Consider the following 10,445-nt stretch of genomic DNA (forward strand, 5'->3'; position numbering starts at 1 on the left):
CTCTAGCCCCCACACAAATATCACCCCAATAATTATCAATATCTCTCACCAGAAAGATATATTTGTCAGAACTGATGAGCCCTCTGTAACACATCCTCATCACCCAGAGTCCACAGTTTACCTCACAGTTCACTCTTAGTGTGGTACACTCCATGGTTTTGAAAAATATTAATGATGTATCCATCATTGTAATGTATGCAGAGTATTTTCACTGACCTAAAAACAGGATCAGTGTAGATTCTCAAAACATGGGACATAATAATTCCATACACAGTTTCTAAAACTCACTAAATTCCAAATAAAATATGTCACACCAATTTCTTGGAGAAAAATAACACATTGAGAGAGATATCTATGTGAGTTTTCATTATGAGTCTTAGTTCATACATAGAACAAAATCCGGGTGGTACTTAATAAATGCCAGTGTAACAAATAACCTGTCCTGAATTCTTTAAGTGGACTCACTATGTTTCTAAATGGAAAGAAAGGACACAATTTCAGATCTTCCCTCTTCTCCTCACTCTCCATCCTCTCCCCCTTTTTACCTCCTTGATACAACTTCCAAAGGAAAAATGAGCATTATAAAAATATAATGAATCAAAAATTATAATTAAATGGTTAGTATGGTTTTCAAGTGCAAAGGCTGAAATACTCACCATGACACTCAAAGCCCTCAAACGCTGCGCCGTAGTCCTGCTTACCACCTTTCCTCCCAGGGTTTCTGCTCATGGGTGCTCCAGTCATGTCTGACACTTGCTGTCCCTCATGAATATGTCCAGACCATCTCATTCCCTACATTTTTTATGTTTCTTAATGATGAAATAACCTCTGAAATGACTTCCAGTCTCCACTGCTCCCTGAGTCGAAAGTACCCAGTTCGTCTGCTCAGTAAAGCTTTCCAGGTTTTCCCAAACAACCTTCCACTATTAAAATATGTGTGTGTGTGTGTGTGTGTGGGTGTGTGTGTGTGTGTTTCATGAATCATGCAACCCTTGATTACAGCCTTCTTTCCTTTTCTCTTTAATATCATATTCATATGAATTTATATGTCATAATACAAGTTCAAATTATTCTACTTTTAAATGCACTTCAGGCCAGGCCAGGAGGCAGGTTAGCAGAGAGCAGTCAGCAAGAAACCAGGACCAGAACTCAAGACTTTGTGCTCATGGCATCTTTGCCTCTGGAAAAAGAGGTAATCTTCATATTATCAACTCTTCTTTTAAAATACCTATTTTGGGGTACCTGGGTGACTCATGTGGTTAGGCCTCTGAATCTTGTTTTCAGCTCTGGTCATGATCTCACGGTTCATGGGATCAAGCCCCACATTGGACTCTGTGCTGACAGCCTGCTTGGGATTCTCTCTCTTCCCCCTCTCTGCTCCTCCCCACTCATGATTTCTCATGCTCTCTGTCTTTCTCAAAATAAATCAGTAAATAATTAAAAATAAATAAATGAATAAAGGGTCAATTGCTTATTTAATAAATTAAAAAAATAAAGAAACCCACAAGTAAAGGATTCTATACCTCTGCCCCCTTGAAGATACACCCCACTCCTTTAAATAAGAATAGGTCCCTAGACTGTGCTTCATCAAGCAGAGACCAGTGAGAGCCTGGAGCCCTGACACTTCAGGATCCTCTCATCACTGAGGGAAATACATTCCTGGAGCTTCAAGTTTCTCAGGAGACTGAACTAAATCATGGCAACTGCCCTAAAACCCAGCCCTGAATGGGAGGCAAAGAAAAGAACAGAGTTTAGTTGGGTTTGAGAACTTACCTTATTTATTCTAAAGAAGAAGATGAGATCCAATAGAGAGCTCGTAGATTTGCTCTCGCAACACTGATTTACTCTTAAGATGAATCATCTGCTGTATGTTTGAAACATGAAAACTGTGCATCCAGTAGATCTGATCAGCTTTCCGTTGTGAGGTCTATGGGGAGAGGAGATAATACACAAATAGCCAGTCTTTCCTAGAAGGCCTGAGTTAGGGCTGTAATATCAGCAGAAAAATTTTTACTTCTTAGAACTTTCTAGATAAAAAGGAAATATCCCCACTCTTCTGTGATAGAAACCTCTCTAAAGCCAGCTTTATTATCCCCAAAACAACTTCCTGGCAGAGAGCATGAAGTATACATTTCTCCCTCCTCCATCAGCTATTTATAGAAATTTCATAGATGTTCACAAATGTGAAGCCTTTGGAGGGACAAGGACTGTCCCTTCCCACCCAACCCCAAAGGAAAAGCCCAGTCAGTCCTGGATCACAGCAAACCATGGTGCCTAGGAATCCTGACTGGGCTGTCAACAGGCAGATTCTGCCCTCAGAGCCCTTCTCCCCTGCCAGAGTCTGTCCCAAGGGACACTGCTCATTTCAGTTACCAAGTGCTCCACTCCTGTCCTTGCCCTAAGGAAAAAACAGGCAGGTATAGATTACTAAAAGTTCCCCAAACTTCTGCTCCTCAAGTCAAATCTTTTCTAACACCACACTAAACTCTGAGCCCATGTGCAGGTTCAAACACATGTGATATAATTGAATTCTAGCTTCACTGCTTGTGTCTCTGTGACTTTAGGCAAGTTTCTTAACATCTTCCAGTTTATTTTAGAAAATGCTACTGTTAGATATAATGTTATAAATCTTAATGATACTTATAAAATATAAAATTACAGTGAAAACTACTCTAAAATTTCTACAATTCTTAAATATTTTGAAGTCAGTAAGTCAGTAGGTAAAGAGAGAAGAGAAAGAAAATGGAAATGAAGATGTTCTACAGATTTGTTCTTTTTTAAATCAAGTTAAGTTATAGTTAAACAATAAAATGTGCTTGTTTTTTGTTTGAACAATTCTATACATTAATCAATGCTCACCGCAAGTGTTCTTTGATCTCCTTTATCTATTTCACCCATCTGCCCACCTCCCATCTGGCAACTACCTGTGTATTATCTGTATTTAAGAGTCTGGGATATTTTTCTCTCTCTTTCCTTTGAGGATTTGTCTTATTTCTTAAATCCACAAGAGTGAAATCATATTTGTATTTGTCTTCCTCTGTCTGACTTATTTAGCTTAGGATTATACATTCTAAGTCCATCTGTGTTGTTGCAAATGGAAGATTTCATTCCTTTTAAACTTGAGTCATATTCCATAGTATAAACCACATCTTTATCCATTCACCTATCAATGGATACTTGGGTTTCTTCCATAATTTGGCTATTGTTGATAATGCTGCAGTAAAACAAGGGTACACATGTCTTTTCCAATTAGTGTTTTTATTTTCTTTGGATAAATACCCAGTAGTGGAATTACTGGATCAGATGGTAGTTCTATTTTTAACTTTTTGAGGAGAAACAACAGGCTGTTTTTCACAGCAGTTGCACCAACTTGCATTCCCACCAACAGTGCATGGGGATTTCTTTTTCTCCACATCCTCACCAGTACTTGTTATTTCTTGTCTTTATTATTGTAGCCATTCTGATAGGCAAGAAGTGATATTTCCTTGCAGTTTTTTGGTACCGTTTATATGTCTTTGAGAGAAAGAAAAAGAGGGTGGATATGGGTGACAAGCAGAGCGAGAGGGGAACAGAGGATTCAAAGTAGGCTCTGTGCTGACAGCAGATTCCAGTGTGGGATGCGAACTCACGAACCATAAGATCAAGACCTGAGCCACAGTCAGACGCTTCACCAACTGAGCCATCCAGGTGCCCCTCATTGTAGATTTGTTTTGAATTTCCCTGATTATTAGTGATGTTGAGCATCTTTTCAGGGTTTACTGATCATTTGTATGTCTTCTTTGGAAAAATGTCTATTCGGGTCCTATGTCCATTTTAATCAGATTTCTTCTTTTTTGTGGTGAAGAATTGTGTAAGTTCTTTCTATTTTATGGATATTAATCCCTAATCATTTTCATCTGGGTCCATGTAACCTTTGATTTCCTGTTTTAGCCTCCATGTATTTGTGTTCTTTCTAGATTTCTTCTCATGAGTAATGCTAATTTCATACCACTGTGGCCAAAAAAAAAAAAAAAGATGTATAATACAATTTCAATCTTTTTGAATTTTTTAACACAGCCTAACATGTGATCCATTCTGGAAAATTTTTCATGTGCACCTGAAAATAATGTGTATTCTGCTGTTTTGGGATATAATATTCTGAGTATATCTGCTTGGTCCATCTGGTTGAATGTGTCATTCAAAACACTAATTCATCATTGATTTTCTTTCTGGATGGTCTACTCATTGATGTAAGTTGGTGTTAAAGTTTTCTAATTATTGTATTGCTGTCAATTTCTCCCTTTATGTCTGTTAATAGTTACTTTGTGTTTTCAGCTGCACCCATGTTCAGTGCATAGACATTTATACTTGTTTTATCCTCTTGTTGGATTGTTGGATTCACTTGTTGGACTCAACAGACCTAAAGACACATGCAAATTGAAAGTGAAGGGATAGAAAAGCATTTTACCAGGAAAATAGAAGCAGAAAGAGAGCTGAGATAGCAATACTTATATCAGACAAAATAGACCTTAAAACTAAGACTGTAACAAGACACAAAGAAGGACACTACATAAAGACAGAATGCACCATTTTTAAATGTGCAGTAGATGACTTTTGATAAATGTATACCTTCCTGTATCTACAACCTCATGGTAGGAGTTCATCAACTTTATTCTTTTATTCAAAGAAACAGATTTTGCCTTCATATGTGTTCTCCTCATATTTATGTTCTACTTCTTTGCCTTCTGCTCTTTATTATTTGGTTATGTTGTATGGTTCCTTCTGAGGCTCTAAGGAACAATCTGGTTCATGCACACCCCCTAGTTTCTGGTGATTTGCTGGCAATCTTTGGAGTTTCATGGCTTATAGATGCATCACCCCATTTCTGCCTCCATCTTGCCTGGTATTCTCCCTGCCTGTTTACATGTCTGTCTCTCTGTCCAAATCTCCCCTCTTTATAAGGACCATGGTCCTGATAAAGCCCACCTTAATCCACTAGAATATGAGCTATAAATTAAAGGAATTAGCATGGTCCCAGCTGCCCAGAATAGCACTTGGCAATGATAGGGAGGGAGTCCATCAATATTTACCTCCAGTCACAACGTGGCAGTGTTTGGGGTCACGATAATGGTAATCACATTCCAGCACTGAAATTAGGTGGTTGTAACTGTTCAGATGACTTATGTTATATGTATTTTGAAATTACCATTCAAATAGAAACATAAAGTAAGGCATTCTTAAAGAAGCCACCACGTCCTAATATTAGGATCTCTGGTTCAAAGTCCTCAAATTCTAAGTGCTCAACACCAACTACCACAAACATTTAATGGGTTTCTGTTACATTCAAAGGATTCTACAATGGGCATCGTATATATTTCAAACAAACAGACAAAAATCCAGGCCTTTAAAGCAAGCCTACCTTCCTTCTAGTACATAACACCCCTCCAAAGATAAAGGCCAACATCACCCCTGGGAGGGTGTAGACAACTCTGAAGAACATCCAGGTCTTTTTGAACAACTGTGTTAATAATCCAGCAATTCCCTTTTCCAAATTTGTAGACTCTACTTGGAAGCAATCAAAGCTCTTAGGAGGCTGAAGCCCGAGGCTTCTTGTTCTTCTTGCTCTGATTACAGAGCTCCATCCTCTCTGGCCTTTGTTTTTCTGTGGATGCTTCATGCTCCCTGCTCATGCCCACCCTGGGCCAGCAGGCAGAGCACAAGCCAGTTGCTGCTGCTTTGCCTTCATCAGCTCTTCTACTCGATTGATGTTGAGGTTCCCCTTGCGGTTTTGATTTTTTTATGAAGAGGAGGATTACTTTTTAGTACAATAGAAGTGCTGAATTGGCACTCTTTGAAAATTAAAAGTCTCATAGTTTTTCCTTAAAGAGATGACCTTTTAGAGGAGAAGGACCATGTTCATCTCACTGCTCAGACTTTAAGTTAAATATACATATATATAAGCTAGGGGACTAGGGAGAATTCCAATCAAATCCTGGGAAATCAAGACATGTATTCAATACATTTTTAAAAATTTAAATCCGGGGCGCCTGGGTGGCTCAGTCGGTTAAGCCTCCGACTTCAGCTCAGGTCAGATCTCACATTCGTGGGTTCGAGCCCCACGTCAGGCTCTGTGCTGACAGCCAGCTCAGATCCTGGAGCCTGCTTCTGGTTCTGTGTCTCCTCTCTCTGCCCCTCCCCCTCTCATGCTCTGTCTCTCTCTGTATCAAAAATAAATAAAAACATTAAAAAAAATTTAAATCCAAGTCAGTTAACATATGTGTAATAATAATTTCAGGAGTAGAATTTAGTGACTCATCACTTACGTATAAGACCCAGTGCTCATCCCCACAAGTGCCTTCCTTAATGACCATCATCCATTTAACCCATCCCTCCACCCACCTCCCCTCCAGAAACCCTCAGTTTGTTCTCTGTATTGAAAAGTCTCTTACAGTTTGTCTCCCCTTTGTTTTTTATCTTATTATTCCTTCTATTCCCCTATGTTCATCTGTTTTCTTTCTTGCATTCCACATAGGAGTGAAATCAATGAGTTTATGTGACTGACTTATTTCACTTAGCATAATACACCCAGTTCCATCCACATTGTTGCAAATGGCAAGATTTCATTCCTTTTGATGGCTGGGTAGTATTGCATTGTGTATGTATGTATGTATGTGTATATGTGTGTGTGTGTGTGTGTGTATATGTATCATATCATCTTTATAATATGTATGTATACACACATACATACATATCATATGTGTGTATATATCACATCTTTATCATATATATGCACATACACACATACATACATATCATGTGTGTGTGTGTGTGTGTGTGTGTGTGTGTGTGTGTGTGTCTTCTTTATCCCTTCATCAGTCATGGGCATTTGGGCTCTTTCCATAATTTGGAAATAATACCTCCATAATATTATTGATAGCACTGCTATAAACATTGGGGTGCATATGCCACTTCAAATCAGTTTTTTTTTCCTTTGGATAAATACCTATTAGTGCAATTGCTGGACCATAGGGTAGCTCTATTTTAATTTTTGAGGAACCTCCATGCTTTTTTCAGGAGTGTCCATACCAGTTTGCATTCCCACCAGCAGTTCAAGAGGGTTCCCCTTTCTCTGCATTCTCACCAACACCTGCGGTTTCCTAAGTTGTTAATTTTAGCTATTCCAAAAGGTGTGAGGTGGTATCTCACTGTGGTTTTGATTTGCATTTTCCTGAAGATGACTGATGTTGAGCATCTTTTCACGTGTCTCTTAGCCATCTGGATGTCTTCTTTGGAAAAGTTTTCATGTCTTTTGCTCATTCTTTCACAAGATTATTTGTTTTTTGGGTGTTGAGTTTGATAAGTTCTTTATAAATTGTGGATACTCTTTATCCAACATGTTTTTTGCAAATAATTTCTCCCATTCCATCATTTGCCCTTTAGACTTGTTGATTGTTTCCTTTGTTGTGCAGAAGCTTTTTATCTTGAGGGGTCCCAATAGTTCAATTTTTGCTTTTGTTTCCCTTGCCTCCAAAAACATGTCTGATAAGAAGTTGCTGTGGCCAAGGTCAGAGATGTTGTTGCTTGTTTTATCCTCTAGGATTTGATGGTTTTCTGTCTCACATTAAGATCTTTCATCCAGTTTGAGTTTATTTTTGTGTATGGTGTAAGATAGTTGTGTAGGGTCTTCTGCATGTTGCCATCCAGTTTTCCCAGCACCATTTGAGATAGAGACTGTCTTTCTTGCATGGGATATTCTTTCCTACTTTGTCAAAGATTAGTTGACCACACGTTTGTTTGGTCATTTCTGGGTTCTCTATTCTCTTACATTGATCTGAGTGTCTGTTCTTGTGCTAGTACCATACTGTCCTGATGATTATAGCTTTGTAATATAGCTTGAAGTCTGGAATTGTGATGCCTCCAGCTTGGTTTTCTTTTTCAATATTACTTTGGCTATTTGGGGTTTTTTTTTCTGGTTCCATACAAATTTTAGGATTGTTTGGTCTGGCTCTATGAAGAATGCTCCTGTTATTTTTATAAGGAGTGCATTGAATATGTAGATGAGTTTGGGTGGGATTGACATTTTAACAATATGTGTTCTTCCAATGAACAATCGTGGAGTGTTTTTCCGTTTCTTTGTGTCTTCTTCCTTTTTTTCATAACGTTTCTATAGTTTTCAGCATATGGATCTTTTAGCTCTTTGGTGAGGTTTACTTCTATGTATTTTATGGTTTTTGATGCAGTTCTAAATAGACTCTTTTCCTTGATTTTTCTTTATGTGGAGTCTTTATTGGTGTATAGAAATTCAACTGATTTCTGGATATTTATTTTATATTCTGAAACTTTGCTGAATTCATGTATCAGTTCTAATAGCTTTTCGGTGGATTCTTTGGGGTTTTCCATGTAGAGTATCATGTTATCTTCAAAAAGTGAAAGTTTGACTTCTTCTTTGCTGATTTGGATGCCTTTAATTTCATTTTGCTTTCGGATTGCTGAGTCTAGGACTTCTATTACTATGTTGAACAGCATTGGTGAGTGAACATCGCTGTCTTGTTCCTGACCTTTGGGGAAAAGCTCTCTGTTTTTCCCCGTTAAGGATGATATTAGTTATGAGTCTTTCATTTTATGGCTTTTATGATCTCTAAGTGTGTTGTAATATTTAAAGCCTTGTTGAGTTATGTGATAAATATCAGAAATATGAAAAATGTTCTCATCTTAAAAGAAAGAATCAGTAGATTTTAAAGAATGGTTCTATAATAATTATGATTTGACAGATATCTCTCACTTAGATAACTTCCTGCCCTCTGTGATTGGAAACAGTCAAACAAAGAGCAGAATTTACATGAGCAAGTGCTATGGTCCTGAAATTGTAACATACTCTTGGTGCGAAATAAAACCATGTAAGTGATTTTAACAATCAATCTCATGAAAACTGATTTGAAAAACATTTGCAATACTAAGTATTTTGAAGTGGAAGGATCTTGCTAACTATAGGAAGAGTTAGTAACACGTATTTGGGTTACGGTCAGCAATAGATGATACTGTCCAGGCTGCTGGGTGGGAATAACAGGGTTCACATCCATCTTGCTTTCAGACTTGAATGCCAATAGACCATTTACAGCACAGCACCATTAAGATCTTTCAGAGAAAAATAATAATATAAGATTCTAAACCTGGAGGAGGATGGAAAAGCTTACTATTGAAATGAATTAACAATATTTTCTTAATTGGGGAATTTGTCACACCTGTGGACAGATACACTAAGCCAAAGTTATAATATAGCTTGGATAGAAATCAATTCCCAGGATGATTTCCTAAATAGGGAAAGGAAAAAGCCACCCATCTTCATCTTGTTCAGAGAAGGGCAACCTGGTTAATGGTAATTTCTCTAGTAGCTTCTACAGCCCTTTGGTTAATTTGACTCTTCTGCAATCATTCCACAAGGTGGCACACAAGACAAGTTGCAGTATAAGTCTAGGCTCCAAGTTTCACCTAGTATTAGCATTTGCCTGTCCAGAAAATGTTTGTGGATTGTATGACGTTTTTGGCAAGTTGTACTTTATCTTGTGAATGATATTTTGGGACCACACTAACTGATTTCACCTTAAATTCACCACTTGGATCTCAAGTGAGCCCTTGATGCTGCTGGAGTATCAGACCGCAGATCCACAGCCCATTTATTCTCTGGTGTCCTAAAGAGACTGTCATTTCACTGTTAGCACTATTGGTGGATAACAGTGTGTCCTAAAGAATTATTTATCTTCTCTTGTATTTTTACATTTTAGAAATATATTTTAGAGAGAGATAGGAAGCAGAGGAAAGGGGGAGACGGAAATAGAAATCTTAAGAAGGTTTGATTTTCTGCGCAGAGCATGACACAGGACTTGATCTCATGACACTGAGATCATGACCTGAGCATAAATCAAGAGTTGGTTATTTACCTGACAGCCACCCTGGCGCCCCAATTCCCTTCTATCTTTAACCCCCTGATAACTTCTTTTTTCTGTCTCAACCAATGATTTTATTTTCTATTTCATTCAGAAACTATAAAACAATCTGAAAAGAATTTGTGCTAACACATCCCCTCATCTCCTCACCTCAACATCTGTACCCACATAATCAGCCCCTTGCATGTTATCATGGAATTCTGTTCCCTATTTACCATCTGTTCTACTGTCTAAAGCCAGTGCCTCCACTTGTGTACCAGATCCTATTTCCTCCTGTCTACATGAGAACAGTGGTCTGATGATCCCTCCTCTTTCCTTAGGACCCTTTGATCTCTGCGAGATCATTCCCATCATCGTGGAACCATCCCATCCTTTCCTCTATCTTAAAAAGATCCTTCTCTCAAGCTTATTTCTTGCCAGCTACTTTCTGAATTAACTCCTCCCCCTTCACGGTAAAATATGTTGGAAGAGTTTTGTACCTTTTGTGTCTGATCCCTCTCAGTCCGATACCGAGCAGATGCC

This window comes from Suricata suricatta, chromosome 11, assembly GCF_006229205.1.
Source record: "Suricata suricatta isolate VVHF042 chromosome 11, meerkat_22Aug2017_6uvM2_HiC, whole genome shotgun sequence".
Classification (NCBI taxonomy): domain Eukaryota; kingdom Metazoa; phylum Chordata; class Mammalia; order Carnivora; family Herpestidae; genus Suricata; species Suricata suricatta.